At 42.0% G+C, this 14,904-nt stretch overlaps 1 protein-coding gene and 1 long non-coding RNA gene across 2 annotated transcripts in view; one reads left to right on the top strand and one right to left on the bottom strand.

Annotated features, from left to right (window-relative positions):
• CDH2 (cadherin 2) overlaps nucleotides 1-14,904 on the top strand; it is a 303,149-nt gene that overhangs the window by 42,281 nt on the left and 245,964 nt on the right. The window lies entirely within an intron of this gene.
• LOC130274026 (uncharacterized) lies at nucleotides 2,300-13,881 on the bottom strand. Its single transcript, XR_008844207.1, has 3 exons — nucleotides 13,684-13,881; nucleotides 5,398-5,523; nucleotides 2,300-2,794 (listed from the first exon to the last, which is right to left on the bottom strand). It is a non-coding gene; the product is annotated as an uncharacterized LOC130274026 (long non-coding RNA).

Below are 14,904 nucleotides of genomic sequence, written 5' to 3'. Positions count from 1 at the left end.
GAGGTAAATTGATATTTGTTTTGAATACCATTTCCTTGGCATTACCATGTCCTATATTATTATGCGCATCTAGAATGTCACAATGGCTTAGTTTGTTATTCAGTAATATTATCTTTTCATTTTGATTAGAAAAACAATATTTGGTGGAATTTGAGTGTTGTGATCATCCTTATATCCATGTTGTATTTTTTATAGCTTAGAACAGTAAATTGAAGGCGTAGTGTATCTGACTACAAATGCTGGAGGCAGCCATTTTACAGCTAAACCACGATGAGGACAGTTTTTTTTTAAATATTTTGTCACAATTATAGATGCTTATCATTATTATAGATGCTTGTGTTAGACAGTTTTTTCCTGAATAAATTACTAATAGCATTCACTCAAAACTGACCAATAATTCACAAAGCTGTCAGCCGATCAGCTATCTCTCCGATCCCCACATGCACTTGCACACTCAATCGAGTGTGCATGTTTAGAAAGCCGCTGCCAAACAATTTTGTTGGTTTGTCTGTCGGAGAATCAGAGAACATAGTAACATAGTTCATAAGGTTGACCAGAGTCCATCAAGTTATGAGTCCCTAATGAGTCCTTACTGAGTTGATCCAGGGGAAGGCAAAAAACCCTCATACTAGAGGTAAAAATTCCTTCCCGACTCCAAATATGGCAGTCAGAATAAATACCTGGATCAATGTTCTGTCCCTATAAATCTAGTATACATAACCAGCGATGTTATTACTTGCCAAAAATGCATCCTGCCCCTTTTTGAACTCTTTTACAGAGTTCACCATGACCACCTCCTCAGGCAGAGAATTCCACAGTCTCAATGCTCTTACAGTAAAGAACCCATGCCTGTGCTGGTGTAGAAACCTTCTTTCCTCTAGACATAGAGGATGCCCCCTTGTTATTGATACAGTCCTGGGTATAAATAGATCATGGGAGAGATCTCTGTAAGGTGCCCTGATATATTTATAAATAGTTATTAAGTCTCCCCTAAGCCTTTTTTTTTTCTAAACAAAATAACCCTAATACTGATAATCTTTCTTTATACTGTAGTCCTCCCATTCCCCTTATCACTCTAGTTGCCCGTCTTTGAACCCTCTCCAGCTCCACTATATCTTTCTTGTACACTGGTGCCCAGTACTGTACACAGTATTCTATGTGTGGTCTGACTAGTGATTTGTACAGCGGTAGAATTATTTCCTTGTCGTGGACATCTATGCCCCTATTGATGCACCCCATGATTTTATTTGCCTTGGCAGCAGCTGCCCGACACTGGTCACTACAGCTAAATTCACTGTTAACTAAGACTCCCAAGTCCCTTTCCACGTCAGTCGTCCCAAGTGTTCTCCCATTTAATACATAATCCCCGCCTGGATTTTTCTTCCCCATGTGCATAACCTTACATTTATCAGTGTTGAACCTCATCTGCCACTTCCCAGCCCAAACCTCCAAACTATCCAGATCCATTTGTAACAGTTCACTGTCCTCTATTGTGTTGATCACTTTACAGAGTTTAGTATCATCTGCAAAGATTGCTACTTTACTATTCAACCCCTCTTCAAGGTCATTAATGAATATATTAAATAGGACAGGATCCAAGACTGACCCCTGTGGTACCCCACTAGTAACAGTCACCCAATCAGAATAAGTACCATTTATAACCACCCTCTGTTTCCTATCATTGAGCCAGTTACTTACCCACCTACACACATTATCTCCCAGCCCGATCCTTCTCATTTTATGCACCAACCTTTTATGTGGCACCGTATCAAATGCTTTGGAAAAATCCAGATATACGACGTCCAGCAATTCCCCCTGGTCCAGACTGGAGCTCACCTCCTCATGAAAGCTGATCAGGTTAGTTTGACAGGGCCCATCCCTCATAAAGCCATGCTGATATGGAGTCATACATTTATTTGTATCAAGATACTCCAAAATAGCATCCTTTAGAAAACCCTCAAACAATTTATATACAACGGTGATTAAACTAATAGGTCTATAATTCCGGTGGAGCACTTTTTGACCCCTTTTTAAATATTGGCACCACATTTGCCATGTGCCAGTCCTGGGGAACAGTCCCTGTCCCTATAGAGTCCCTCTGTATTGGGCATGTTGAAATCCAACAACTGCTAGGAGAGAAAAATTCTACACTTTAGCATACATATAAGGTGGTCAGAAAGTCTTACTGAAAATGGCGGGTCCATCCGCCTTTATATGTATAGACACCTTAAAATTTCCAACCAGTGGACCAGAACTATACCTCTATTAGATTATTTTAGGAATCCTTTCTAGCATTGCACTAGATAATCTCTCAGCCTTTATTTTTGAGTTTGATCTTTTCATGCAGTCATATTTGGGAACGTGGTGGTTCACTCCCCGGTTCAATTTATGCGCACACATATTATGGGTATTTTGTCTGTGAGCTTGTTGCTGCTTAGTTAATTTAGATGAAGTTGAGCTGATAAAAAGGTTCCGTTTCCAGTGCTTTGAAGTAGATTATAAGGACCAATCTCTCTTCCTTTAGTTTCCTATCTTGCATATAAATCTTGCTAGATGGATTGAGAAGGTGCCAGAGGAATGGATTCTTGAAACAAAAAGCTATAGACTTGATTTACCTTGACTGTGTATAGCTATAGCTCACAGTAATGATATTTTCACATAGCATTTTGCATTTTTCAACTGTAATTGAAACTTAAATGCAGGAGGAAATGATGAACGGAGATGTTTTGTGAATTAAGTTACTCGGATCTCCTCCTGCTTTAATCGCTTAATGCATACATTTATAAAGGGTGATCTGTTGAGGAAACAAAGGGAATTTCAAATTAGACCGGATCTGTCAGGTTTTTAGGGAATTAAGCATAGATAATTCTATCCTAATGCAACAGTCTATTCTAATTTAGTTTTTACTTTGTCCATATTAGTAGATAGAACTTAGGTCTTTTTTGTCAATTACCAATTCTTTTTAATTAGGCAATACCATGCAAGTGCACTTCTTTCTAATAAGCTCCATTAATGGCCCAGAAAAGCATTTTGTTTCATGACCACAAGTGACATAGTGCTCGTTTATAAGACTGTGCATTAATGAAACCTCACTTTCATTAACAGGACAGCAATCTTAGCAAGACACACCGCTCGCTCAACTATATTTCTTGTATGTTTCCTTTAAGGGAAATCCCTATAAAAATTTAAAGGAAAAGACCAATATAGATAAGAACTCAGAAATAAAAAAAATTGCCCAAAACTAATATTATGTAAAGTAAGTTTTCCACTGCCGTAGAAGACACGGGTGTGAAATTTTGTTTTATTAAAATAAAGCTTTTTCTGCCACAATCCTGTGTATAAATAAATAGTTTGTTATATTCTAGACCAGTGGTCTCAAATTGTGGCTCTCCAGGTGCTGCAAAACTTTAACTCCCAGCATGCCCTGACAGCCGTTCCATCCAACAATTCTTCGTGTACAGGAATAATTTGTAATACTCTAGGTGGGAACCTAAAATGTTAGATCTTTTTTTTATTAAAAGAAGGACATTACTATAGTCAACACAGACAAATTATGTGGATCGGAGACAAAACTGTTTCCTGTAGTTTTACAGTACTCATTGGCACCATAATGGCAGCCATTGGTGGTTGTCAAAGGTACTCTTTTATGGGGACATCTCCTTTTTGTATAGAAGCCTACATTTATTATGGCCGGAGAAGACTGCGCCTCTACTGTGGCCATTTCAGGGCTTATGTAGTATTACATGGTGGCCATTGAAAAATTGGCTGCTCATGTAATGCTGGAAAAATGCATTTCCTCCCAAGTGCTAATCTGGCTTAGGCTGGGCTCACACTACGTTTTCTCCCAAACGGGAGCGCATACGGCAGGGGGGAGCTAAAACCTCGCGCTCCCGTATGCCACCGTATGCGCTCCCATATGTCATTCATTTCAATGAGCCGGCCGGAGTGAAACGTTCGGTCCGGTCGGCTCATTTTTGCGCCGTATGCGCTTTTACAACCGGACCTAAAACTGTGGTCAACCACGGTTTTAGGTCCGGTTGTAAAAGCGCATACGGCGCAAAAATGAGCTGACCGGACCGAACGTTTCACTCCGGCCGGCTCATTGAAATGAATGACATACGGGTGCGCATACGGTGGCATACGGGAGCGCGAGGTTTTAGCTCCCCCCTGCCGTATGCGCTCCCGTATGGGAGAAAACGTAGTGTGAACCCACCCTTATAGAGTGGCAGGCTGAGTGTAGGACCCAATTCTCCGATTTCAGAAGACCCCTTTAACTATCTAATTTTTTAAGGAAATGCTCTTGAAAGGAATTACATTGCATTGAAGGGGTACTCCGCCCTAGACATCTTATCCCCTATGCAAAGGATAGGGGATAAGATGTCAGATCGCTGCGGTGCCGCTGCTGGGGAGCCCCGGGATCCCCGCTGCGGCACCCCCCTATCATTACAGCACAGAGCGAGTTTGCTCTGTGCGTAATGATGGGGGATACAGGGGACGGAGCCGCGTGACATCTTGGCTCCGCTCCTCGTGACATCACGCCCCTTAATGCAAGTCTATGGCAGGGGGCGTGACGACTGCCACGCCCCCTCCCATAGACTTGTATTGAAAGGGGCAGGCCGTGACGTCACAAGGGGTGGAGCCGTGATGTAACAATGCTTCGGCCCCTGTATTGCCCGTCATTACGTGCAGAGCGAACTCGCTCTGTGCTGTAATGATAGCGCAGTGCCGCAGCGGGGATCCCTGAGCTCACCAGCAGCGGCACCGCGGCGATCTGACATCTTATCCCCCTATCCTTTGGATAGGGGATAAGATGTCTAGGGGCGGAGTACCCCTTTAAAGCCCTTAGAATGGTCTGTGTATTTTTTTTCCGACTTCTTTGTATGTTAATAAAATTATACTTTTTAGGTTTTTAGGTTCAAATCACTCTAGATAATGAAAAAGTAGCCTGGTACAGTAATGGGAAGACTGGTTAAACAACACAAATATTCAACTATTTGTTGGAGCTGAAGTCGTCTTTAATCCCAGCCTGCTGCCTGAATTGTCAGTAATCTTCATTGGTGCTTGGAAACTGCACTGAGCGGCAGATAACCAACTAATTAATTCATTTTTAAAATAGAATCGCCATCAGCGACTGCATTTAAAGGAAGAAAGAAAGAACACTTTAAGTTTTGTGCCGTCAAAACATTCCCTATATAAGCGTGCATGTATTCTATATCTGCACCGGAGAACAGCTTTTCCATTTATAGAATAAAAATGGCTGTTCTAACACTACTTTCTATTAGACTTGGAGGGAATTGAAATAACTCATCATTTTTCACCTTTAGGGATATTTAATAGTTTAGCTCTGTATGAAAATTACAGCACAGTATTTATGCCGAGTATATCAAAGAAGTCTACCTGTTGAGTTCTTTTCAGGAGATGATCATCTGCAAGTCTTTTATCTCAAATTTACTGGAGACTGACACTGCTGTAGCCATATGTTACAGGTTTCTTAGGGTGTAATGCAGTATAGGTAGTTTAGAGCTGGTAAATAAAGAAAAATATATCCAGTTATTAAACAGTCTTCCACTTACTATTTTTACCCATTTCCGTATGTATTATACAGCACCCAAATCTGCTGTGTCCTTTGTTTGGGAAAAGAATGAGGTTAGAATGAGGTAGACAATGCTGGATATCTTTGTGTCTGTCATGCTTACCCTGTGGTTTCCAGAAATGATGGAAGACCGGTGCTGTTGACGGTCCATCGGAATTTCATCCTCCAATACTTCAGGGACACTATTAGCTACAAGTTTTATGGACAGAATACAACGAATCTCCGGAAACTATATACATTGTACAGATTTAAGAAGTTTATATACAAGTAAAGCTTTAAAGGGAATCTGTTAGCAGGGCCGCCCCTTCTAACCTGCTGGTACGGGGTAATAACGTGGGTGACGCTGATCACAATGTTGTTTTTTGTCCCAAATGTTACACTGTTTTGGAGATATGGACAAGAATAGGAACATGCAAATGAGTAGGCTTGGTTTACTGGAGGCATTCTCCAGTCCTAAGTGCACTGCTACACCAGCCCAAAAGGAAAGTAAGAGCCCCCCCCCCCCTCATAAATATGCATTAACTCCTCTGCAGTTACATAGCTGTTATTTTCTGTGAAATCCCACGTTTTCTCAGTAAGATTCCCAGCATGGCGGCGGCAAATTGTCACTGCGCATAATATTTTATAGATATAAGGGGAGAAGCAAACAAACAAGTAGTAAAACGTTTAGAGCAGTGCAGAAATGTATGCCTCTGTAATGATGATGTATTGGGATTGGCAGTCGTGTGTCAAGACATGTGCAGTTCCAGTAAAATGTCTGTGGGATTCATTCTGTCAAGTGGCTTTCACTCCATGGCCTGAATTCAGCTAAATGGGGGTGACCTTAGAATTTAATTCACATTACTACTAGACATGGGGGTTGGACAGGTTTCAAACTGGTTAAAATATGTCAAGTAACTAACAGGAGAGGGAAGTGTGTGCTTGCTGAACACCTATTGTTTTTATACCCTCATGACAACAACTACTGGCCTTGTGCCCTGTTAGCAAGTACCACTCTGGGAGACATTGGGGGACCTGGCCTGTCCATTCATTATGTGGAAAGTCATTTGAATGTAGGGGAAAATATTGCATGCTCTCTCTTGATATCTTTTATGATGCACGTCCTCTATATAAATTGTCCAAGTGTAGAAAAAAACCTTTGAAGTCCTGGCGCTGCCCGTGTGGTCATCAGAATCAGAGAAAAAAGGCTAATAGTAAACCTTCTTTCTCCGATTCTGATGACCACACGGGCAGCGCCAGGATTTCAAAGGTTTTTTTCTGCACTTGGACACTTTCTTCTGGACAAGTATCCTGTTTGCTTCATGGGACCTTCCGGCACAGCAGCTCTATGGATTTCAGTGAGTACTCCATTACGGGTTGATATGCGCTTATTTTAATACTATCTGGTGAGCACCCACCTATATGCCCTGTGGGTGTCCCACATTATTTATTTCCCCATATATAAAGGGTATTACGCAAGGCGCCGCTTTTGTCTTTTTGTCTTTCTTGTCTCATCCCTCTATGTAAATTTGGGAAATTCAGGCCTTAGTATTTGGACAATTTTCATCAGACAATCTGCATAAGTAGATGAAGAATAAGAAAAAAAATAGTATCTCTTTATTTCTCCGCATTTTTAGTAACACAATTTATACATATACACATATTATTGACTGTTTCAAGCACATGCTAAGTTATTTAGACAAAAACATTGTTTACACATAACTAAACATAATTTCAAAGACCTGCTGCCTCTCCTGACCTGCCTGATTTAGTACATACTTCTCTCCATGAAATAACAAGTCTGGGTCATCTGTACAAATATATTTGTGTTGTTCTTTTGTTATTATTTATAGTAATGCTTGACTATATAGATATCTGCGTTTTACCAGTCGAGTGTGTAGAAAAAATAAAAAAAACTAAACCAATGCTTAGAGGGCCATGTATTCCATCAATATCATTTAAAGTGTACTCCTCATAAAAACCATAAACCCAAAAAAAAAAAACATGTTGTCATGTCAATCCCCGGCTCGTCTTGATCTCCGTCCCGCACCCCCAGACATATAAAAGGCAACAAAGATCAGGGCAGAGATCGCTATGGGCTGAGGAGTGTTCTTCTCTCTGTTCATTCTGATCGGCGGGGGTCTTTGCTTATAGACTTGAAAGTTTTAAATCTATGAAGCAAATCCACTGTGGGTGGAAAAGACCGCTAAGTCTACTTATCTCCCATCAGGATGCTTCATCGGTTAGATCCAGAGATACTGAGAGATTATAGTTAAATAGGTACTAAACACCTTTTTATTTTATTCTTCCTGTGTTTCTATCCCTAAATTTTATGGCATGGTCACTTTGACTAAATAGTCTCTTACAGTGTAAGAACAGATACATCCCACTGCTAACCCCATTTTATAATTTACTCATACAATTTTAGTAAGAATAACAGAGGAATGCCACAGCAATATAAGAAAAGATGAGGAATACCAGTTTTGAGAAATACAAGTATTTATTAAAAAAGAGAGGTCATGAGAGGCCACATGTTTCTACAGATAACAATATGCAATCATCCTATACTATATATATATATATATATATATATATATATATATATATATATATATAAAATGATAAGTCATATTTGGTATACAATTATACTGTAGGTGTAACTACCCAATAAATTGCCATTTATATAAAATATTTTAATGGGTATTAAACATATTATGTTACATATGAACCAAATAAAAGCCATTTGGAAACAAAACATCTTGCATTTCTTATGTTCCAAATTTAAGACATAGCACAGTAAAACCTATGGACCTAGAAAGCGTAGGAAAAATAGTACTGATAGTATGAGGGGTGGATCTACATAGATTAATCAGACAATAGCCAACTATGTCAGAACACTGGAGGGATTGATATGGTATTCACTTAATTGACAAATTGTAACCGTGACAATTTAATATTACAGTAACCATGTCAGTATGAATAGATCAAATGCCTCTGCTAGTATAGCCTCGACATCACAGCACGTCTATGAGAACCGTTGTGAGACATTATAACAACAATGCCTGTAGAGGAGCGAATATTTTAAGCTGATCTTGTAAAGCCGCCATGTCACTATTAGGCTGGATTCACAAGTAACTGTATTTTGGTCAGTGTCAAAATCAGGAGTGGGTCCAAATCACCGAAGAAGGTGCAGAGCTTTCTATTATACTTTGTTTCCATTGCTGGTTTTGGCTAAAAATAAGAATCAAATACAGACCAAAATACTATATGTGAACCCAGCTTAAGTATAAGCATAATGATTATCATGGCAGCTGGGGATACTGTGCTGATTGGCTGGAGCCTGCATATGCCGAATGTGAACCCCTGATGGTATAGGCAAATACTGAGATAAAGCTAAAACGAACAACTTGTATGTCATTATGAATTTAGTCTATTCAATGGTAGAGTTATCCATTTGGTTAATCCAACATGGTCACTGTGAACAGCTCAATACTAATGTTAGTTATGTAGGAAAATGTGGTTAGATAGCCTGAATATTGTAAGGACTCAAGGTAGTGTTGACAGTCAGATGCTAATCCTTGTATGGGGTTTGTTGTTGTATCTGTAGGAATTGGTAACCAGTGTGAAAAATGTGAAACAGTGAGTGCAACAGTCATCATGTATGTAAAAAGCTTATGTGTCAGAGATGGCAGCGTGTTACTCCTGTTATACGTGTGACCCTTATTTGTACAAATTTGTAGAATTAGTTCTAAAATATGAAATTTCAGATGCATTATGCTAAATATAACTTATCTTGTTTCCGTGTCAGGATATGCAGACTTGTACATGCTGCATAGTGTCATGTGAATGTAATACTATATTTCCCAGGTTTGATGAAAAAGAAATCTCTGGCCATGTCCATTGGTAATAACAGCTGATTGCCCAGGGGGAGAAGAACCTTAATGAGATGACCCCTTTAAGATCTTATGACATTGAATCTTATCCATGTAACTGTTCTTGTATAATGATGAGGCTACAATCTGGGATCCCTGCGGCTGGAACTAGTAATAACACTGGAACTAGTAAATGTGAAGGAGATCTGAAGAAGTTACCCAGATAATTATTATGTATGGTATATGCAGATGAGCAATCCATCACGGAATCCTTCTCCCAACATATATTTAATTAAACCATCATTACAGAAGATTATCTTTGCCAGCAAAATATTTTCTGCTTATTCATCATCTGAATACCAATGACACAAGACAATAGCAGCTTCTTTCTTGGCACTCGCTTCTCTGCCATGAAAAAAAATGAAGGGCAAAGCTTTCCCTTGAACTTCCTGTTGTAAAAGATGTATGATTTCTGTGTGAGGAAACTCTTGTGAGAACGTTGTGTGCTGTGCACTGCTGCCGGACTCATTGCTGAGAAGCCTTTTCTTCTACAACGCGTTCTTCGGTCATGATTTGCATTCCTTGCGCAAAAAAGCAAATGAATGAGCCTTATGTGAAACGTGCAGATCAGAATTCAGTAACCTCCTAAAATACAGCTTAGTAAACACGTGTCTCTTATGTGCGGTAGCATCATGGCCTCCATTCACTGCTGCCATGACAGCTATGCCTGGTCTGTATTCACACTAATTGAGACAAATGCTTAGGCATCCCATTGACTTGAGTTTGGTGGCTCAATGGTTAGCATTGTTGCCTTGCAGCACTGTGGACTTGGGTTCTAGTCCCACCAAGGACAACTTCTGCAAGCAGTTTGTATGCCGTCCTCATGTTTGCAAAGGTTTTATCTGGGTACTCCAGTTCCCTCCCACACTCCAAAACATACTGATTGGTGAATTCGGAACTTAGATTGTGAGGCCCAGTGGGAACAGGGACCAATATGATTGATGACAAGCTCTGTACAGTCTAGCTGATTATGAAAAGAATTAAAGGAGATCTGTAGTGTGCTTTTTTTTATAATCCCCTGTGCCCTGGCTGCAAAAAGTAACAAAGCAAACTTTAACTCACCTTCTCCCGTTGCGCCGTTATCAGTGTCTAGATCCTCCGTTAATGATCTTCTTCCTGCTTTCTGGGGACGGTGACTCATACTGCACTAAGCTCATGTGATGTCCCGCCTTGGCCGGTGATAGGCTGAGCACACTGTAATGTAAAGAGCCTGGGCCCTGCCATCTCCCTGCTGCCTGGGCTGCTAACATGACAGTCGCTCAGCCTATCACCTGCCAAGGCGGGACATCACTGCAGCCGGCGATATACTAAGCTCAGTATGAGTCCCAAGGAAGCAGGAAGAAAAAAACCATCATTGGAGGACCAGGATGCTGATAACGGCAAAACGGGGGAACGTCGGAAGGTGAGTTAAAGTTTGTTCTGTTACTTTTTGCAGCCCGGGCACAGGGGGATATAAAAAATGTGTACCACAGATCTCCTTTAAGTTTGCTACAGACAAAAGTAATAGTAACAGACTGCACAACCCCTGGCTAAAAGCATTACACACAAATGAGAATAGATAGAGGCATCATGCATTTTTGTGACTCCCGAATAATGAAGGGGCTGCACCTCTGGTTTAGTACTTTATTTCTCTTCTAAGATTTCCATGCACATTGGCCTGAGGCAGTCCAACGAAATGCAGCATGGCCCCATTCAACTGGCTGTAGCTCCCTGCAAGTCAAAGTGCCAGGACCACCGGTGTACAAAAAAAACTGTGAAGTGGATTCCGCGCTATTAGAGCACTACAGCTCTGGATCACTTTATGCCCTCTCAACCTCTGAGAACCCCACTGATCAATAGTTGACAGTATTTCTCTATTGGCCGCTGTCAGGTAATAATTCTTTTATTTTTACAGTACCAACATATTCTCCAGTGATGCACTAAATAATGTTTGCTATGAGACAAATTGTGAGCGCCGCTGATTTGGATCTTCTATGGACTACTAAATTCCAAATTGACCTATCAGTATGTTTTGCAGTATGGGAGGAAACCTATGTAACCACTGTTTAAATATACTCACTGGTGAGATTTGTACCCAGGATCTCTGCACTGCAAGGCAATTGTGCTAACCGCTGAACCGCTATGCTGCCCAGCTAAAATAGGACGGATGTATCTATCAATCAATAAGTATCTATCAGTAGGTGCATAGGAGCCTATGGCTGTGCAGTTAGCACATGTACACTTACCTTCATACTAGCCTATTTACCAATTGGAGAAGCATAGGATGAGAAGTATAAGACTATAGCACACGGTGGAATGTCCACAATATTTCTGTGTGGACAATCCCTAGACGGCAATGCATTTCTGAGTGGAATCTGCAAAAACTTTGAATTGGTTTAATGTTTTTCTGGACGCCGGGATCAGGATTTCATGTGAACAGAGCAGCAGAATCCCATTGAAAAATTGAAATTGAAATGGGACTTTGCTGCTGCTAAATGTCCTTGCGAAATATTTATACATGCGGAATTCTGCACAGACATTCTGCTGTCTGAACATACCCTCACTGTTTCCAACTTATCCAATTGAATGATAAGAACAAATGAGTCCGGCACTGCTGCCCAATCCAACACCTACTCGAATGTTAGACACCAGCTCAATGTCCCGTGGAACTACATCGGGGTGCAATCCAGTAATAGATAGGCAATAGCAAATAGTTCCAGAAGTAAAAGGATGCACTCACCCGCAATACAGTGGTCCCTCAACATACGATGGTAATCCGTTCCAAATGGACCATCGTTTGTTGAAACCATTGTATGTTGAGGGATCCATGCAATGTAAAGTATAGGACAGTGGTCTACAACATGCGGACCTCCAGATGTTGCAAAACTACAACACCCAGCATGCCCGGATAGCCAACGGCTTTCCGGGCATGCTGGGAGTTGTAGTTTTGCAACATCTGGAGGTCCGCAGGTTGAAGACCACTGGTAGAGGAAGTTGTACTCGCCCTCCATCGCTGTCGCTGCCACCCCGGGGTGTCCCCGACGCTTTGGCAAGGCCTCTGCTTCCCCGGCATCCTCGCTCTCCGTCGCCGCCATCACGGTGCTACGCACGCTGCTCCTATTGGATGACGGGACAGCGTGCGCAGCAACGTTATGACGACGATGGAGAGCGCCGATGATGCAGGGGATCCTGAAGAAGACGCGCCGGAGCCCCGAGGACAGGTAAGTGATCGTCAGCGGGCCACACGGGGCACCGTAAACGGCTATCTGATGGCAGCTGAAGAAGTCTGTGCTGCAGGATAGCCGTTTATCCGATGGCCCCGACATACAAAGGCATCGTATGTTGATGCTACCTTCAATATGCGATGGTCTCTGAGAGGCCATCGCATGTTGAAATGATCGTATGTCGGGGCCATCGTAGGTCGGGGGGTCACTGTACTTGCTAGAAGGAATCTTTATTCACAATCTGATCAGCAGCCCAAGGAAGTGCACTTGGAGCGCAGGAAAGAGTCTGTCGCTGTGAGGCCGATCCTCTGCTTCTACCCGCTGTACGTTTTTAAGCTGTTTGTGAATAAAGATTCCTCCTAGCAAGTATTCCGGGTGAGTCCATCCTTTTACCTCTGGAACTATTTATATGATATCTCACTATCCATTTACTTGTAGGATGGTGTGTTTATCATATAGAGCAGTGGTCTACCAAATGTTGTCCTCCAGCTGTTGCAAAGCTACAACTCCAAGCATGCCTGGACAGCCTACAGCTAGAGGACCACAGTTTGGAGACCACAGCTATAGATGTATGGAATTGAACATATATTTGAAATGGTACCTCTTATCTCTGCAGCCCTAAGGATATTACTGTATTACCTAAATGAGAAGATAATTCATTGTAATCTGATTTTTTTTTATATTGGGACTTTTTATAGAAATGTTATTTGCATCCATGACTTGTGGTTTCCCAGCCTTGTGGTGTACTGACCTCACTTACTTCTTCAGAAATTTGCTTCAGTCACCCCCTTTACCTCTCAAGTTTTAGATAAATGTGTTGGTAGTGCAGAATGATCATCTTGTAGTCACATTTAGTCATTTCCTGTATTATTAGCCCACAGCCAAGATTTATTGTGGTCCGAAAGTAGAAGTTCCGAAATTAGAAACTTCCTATTTTCTGCATTTTGGCTGACTAATATGTTATGGACATACTCACATACTATAAGCACTTTTTAGAACTTCTCTGCGCTGGGTTCCTGTTAAATGAAGAGTCACAGACAAGTGTTAGGAACAAAGTTCCCAGAATAAACTGCATAACTACAAATAAGTGAAGCTGAATGGCAGACCCCCACTTCCCCACAGATCTACAGTATATCCACATTAACCAAAGTCTATTCGCCTGGCGTAAAGTGGAGCAACAACAGAGTATTCACAGGGAATATTGTGACAAGACAACAATTACAGCCAATTATCAGACTTAATTACTGTAATTAAAAAATCATTATATTTCATAATAAATTGGGCTTACAGATACAAATAACTGTAACAAATCCTACCTGACAGTTTTCTGAGCAAAAACACTACAAAGTCATGTTGCTAGTGGCAAAAACACATCACAGCGGTATATCTGATGTCATTCCTTCAAGGCCTCGAGATACAATTATAAGTAATGGAGGGCCACTGGTTGAGCGCCAATGTTTGGAGTTTTACAGTTGCAGCCTGTCTTGGGGTTACGATCTCATCCACTTTTTATTTACCGTATTTTTTGCCGTTTAAGACGCACTTTTTCTTCCCCAAAACTGGGGGGGGGAAAGTTGGTGCATCTTATATGGCAAATACACATTAAAACCTGTCCTATCGCGGCGGTCCCTGCGGCCATCAACGGCCGGGACCCGCGGCTAATACAGGACATCACCGAACGCGGTGATGCCCTGTATTAACCCTTCAGACGCGGCGATCAAAGCTGACTGCCACGTCTGAAGTGAAAGTGACACTAACCCGGCTGCTCAGTTGGGCTGTTCGGGACCGCCGCGGTGAAATCGCAGCGTCCCGAACAGCTTACAGGACACCGGGAGGGACCTTACCTGCCTCCTCAGTGTCTGCTCCGTGCCGGGATCCCCTGCATGGCCGGCACACTCCTTCGTCGGCATCACGTCGCCGTGCACACCGTCCCGTCATCCAATAGGAGCGGCGTGCATAGCGATGTGATGGCGGCGACAGAGAGCGAGTATACCCGGCGGCAGAGACGTTCCGGAGTGACGGGGACACCCCAGAGACACGGCAACAGCGATGGAGGGCGACATCCAGGGCAAGCGTGACGGGTCCGGAGCGGCAGGGACACGTGAGTATACCAGTGGTCTTCAACCTACAGACCTCCAGATGTTGCAAAACTACAACTCCTGGCATGCCCGGACAGCCAACGGCTGTCCGGGCATGC

Source organism: Hyla sarda, chromosome 5, assembly GCF_029499605.1.
Source record: "Hyla sarda isolate aHylSar1 chromosome 5, aHylSar1.hap1, whole genome shotgun sequence".
NCBI lineage: Eukaryota > Metazoa > Chordata > Amphibia > Anura > Hylidae > Hyla > Hyla sarda.
This window is presented reverse-complemented; position numbering and strand designations above follow the sequence as displayed.